The sequence below is a fragment of the Pinus tabuliformis genome, chromosome 8, assembly GCF_031772625.1.
Source record: "Pinus tabuliformis cultivar Carrire ecotype Pingquan chromosome 8, CPIR1, whole genome shotgun sequence".
Lineage (NCBI taxonomy): Eukaryota > Viridiplantae > Streptophyta > Pinopsida > Pinales > Pinaceae > Pinus > Pinus tabuliformis.
The window spans coordinates 1,943,897,107-1,943,900,037 of NC_142294.1; positions in this window are offsets into that span (position 1 = coordinate 1,943,897,107).

A 2,931-nucleotide genomic window follows, 5' to 3' on the forward strand; every position below is an offset into this window, starting at 1 on the left:
TCCCTATGGTTACTATATCAATAAATAATTTCTCAGTACCAAACACATTAATAGACTTGGGAGCAGCTATAAATGTAATGACAATGGAGACAATGAAAACTTTGCATTTAAACAACATTAGATCAACTTCTACAATTTAAGAACTAGCAGACAGATCTAAAGTTGTTCCTGAAGGAATATTAGAAGATATCATAGTCTCTTTGGATTCATGGGAGTATCCTGTTGACTTCCTTATCTTGAACCAAAAACAAATTTGGGAGGACATCCTCTAATCTTAGGTAGACCATGGTTAGCTACCATTGATGCCTTCATAGGATGCAGATCAGGAAGCATGATTATTTCACATGGAGATGAAAGGAAACACATTGCTCTTTATTCACCTGCACAATCAACATCTTTAAAATCAGTGCTTGAAACTCAAGAAAAACAGCAAACTAAATCAGTTTTAAGTATAAATCAATTCTTTGATTTTAGAGAAGAAGAAGAGAATGAAGACTTAATGGATCTTTTCATTTCAGAACCAAGTATTTCAGAGCAGCTTAGAGAAGTCCAATATGAAGCTGCAAGTAACCTTTTGAATCAATGCTTTTAGGAAACTTGTACTGTTCAAACTTTGCGGAAATCTTTTATAGACATCTTTCCTGTAAACACAATCTCCAATCCAACAATAAAAACAATTGAGGTATATCCTAGAAAACATTTAAACATTGGAAACGAGTTGCAATCAGCACAAGAGCAAGAGGTAATTGCATTATTACAGAAATATTCAAAAGCTTTTGCCTGGGATTACACTGACATGCAAGGAATCCATCCTAGCACATGTATCCACCACATCTATACAGATGATCAACTCAAACCTGTAAGACAACCTCAAAGACGAATGAATCCCATGATGAAAGAAATAGTGAAAGAGGAACTGCAAAAATTGTTAAATGTTGGATTCATCTATCCTATTTCAGATAGTCAATGGGTTTCTCCACTGGTTATTGTACCAAAGAAAAATGGAAAGTGGAGGGTATGTGTGGACTATCGAGAACTAAACAAAGCTACACTAAAAGATCATTTTCCTCTACCATTCATTGATCAAGTGTTAGACTCATTTGCTGGAAAGAAATTTTTCTCCTTCTTGGATGGGTTTAGCGGATACAACCAGATAAGAATAGCAACAGAAGACCAAGACAAGACAACATTCACTTGCCCATGGGGAACCTATGCATATAATGTTTTGCCATTTGGTTTATGCAATGCACCTGCAACTTTTCAACGAGCAGTGCTTGCAATATTTGCTGATCTAATTCATGAATGTGTAGAGGTTTATATGGATGACTTCACAGTTTATGGAAACACATATAATGATTGCCTAAATAACCTTGAGAAAGCTCTGAAAACGATGCATTGAAACAAATTTGTCATTAAGCAATGAGAAATGCTATATGATGTTGACATAAGGAATAGTTCTGGGACACCATATTTCTGCTTCGGGAATTAAGGTGGATCCAGCAAAAATCCAAGTCCTAGTTAACTTAATGCCTCCTACAACACAGAAAGAGGTAAGAAGTTTCTTAGGCTATGCAGGCTATTATAGACGATTCATTGAAAACTTTAGTAAAATATCCCAACCTCTGTTCAAACTATTAGCAAAAGATATTGAATTTCACTGGACAAATGACTGTCAAAATGCATTTCAAATTCTGAAAGAGAAATTATCAGTTGCACCCATTCTTCGTGGGCCAAACTGGTCTTTGCCATTTCATATATCAACTGATGCATCTGATACCGCGATAGGTGCCTCTCTTGGGCAGAAAGAGAACTTGTTCAATTATGCAATATACTTTATCAGCAAGAATCTAACACCTGCAGAATTGAACTACACAGTCACAGAGAAAGAAATGTTAGCCGTTATACAGGCAGTAAACAAATTCAGACACTATATAACAGGATATCAAGTTTTCATTCATACAGATCATTCAGCAATCAAATACTTGATGAATAAACCCAACACCAATGGAAGAATAACAAGATGGTTACTGTTATTGCAAGAATTTAATATCACAATACAAGACCGGCCAGGCAAGGAAAATCAAGTGGCTGACTTTCTATCCCGCATACATTCACCCAACGATCCAAATCCGGTTGTAGATAAATTTCTAGATGAACACCTGTTTTCCATCACAGTAAAAACACCATGGTTTGCAGAAATTGCAAACTATTTATCTTCAGGAAAGTTTCCAACTCAATTCTCTAAAAAGCAAAAACGAAAAATTGTTAGATAAAGTTCTAGGTATAGTTGGGTAAATGGTGATTTATTTTATACTGGTTCAAATCTGATAATTAAAAAATGTGTGCGAGAAGATGAAATATTAAACATTCTAAGAGCATGTCATGATGAACCATGTGGTGGTCATTTTGCAGACAAACGAACAACATATAAGGTGCTGCAACTGGGCTATTACTGGCCATCCATCTTCAGAGACTCTAAGGCATATGTCAAGCAATGTGACAGTTGCCTGAGAACAGGGAGACCAATCACATCAGATGAGATGCCACTGAAGCCACAGGTCCTCATAGAACCATTTGAGCAATGGGCACTTGACTTTGTTGGACCTATCAATCCACCATCAAATGGAAAGAGGTACATCCTAGTATGTACAGATTATGTAACCAAATGGGCAGAGGCTAAAGCAGCGAACAGAGCAACATAAGATACAGTGGTCACCTTTCTTTTTGAAGAAATCTTTGTCAGATATGGAGTACCTAGACAAATTGTAACAGATCAAGGAACACAGTTTACATCAAAGCTGGTATGAGATCTAACAGAGAAATACAAGATCAAACACAGGAAATCTACACCATATCATCCTCAAGCAAATGGGCAGGTTGAATCAACAAATAAAGTCCTAGAAAATATCATGACAAAAACAGTACAGCTGA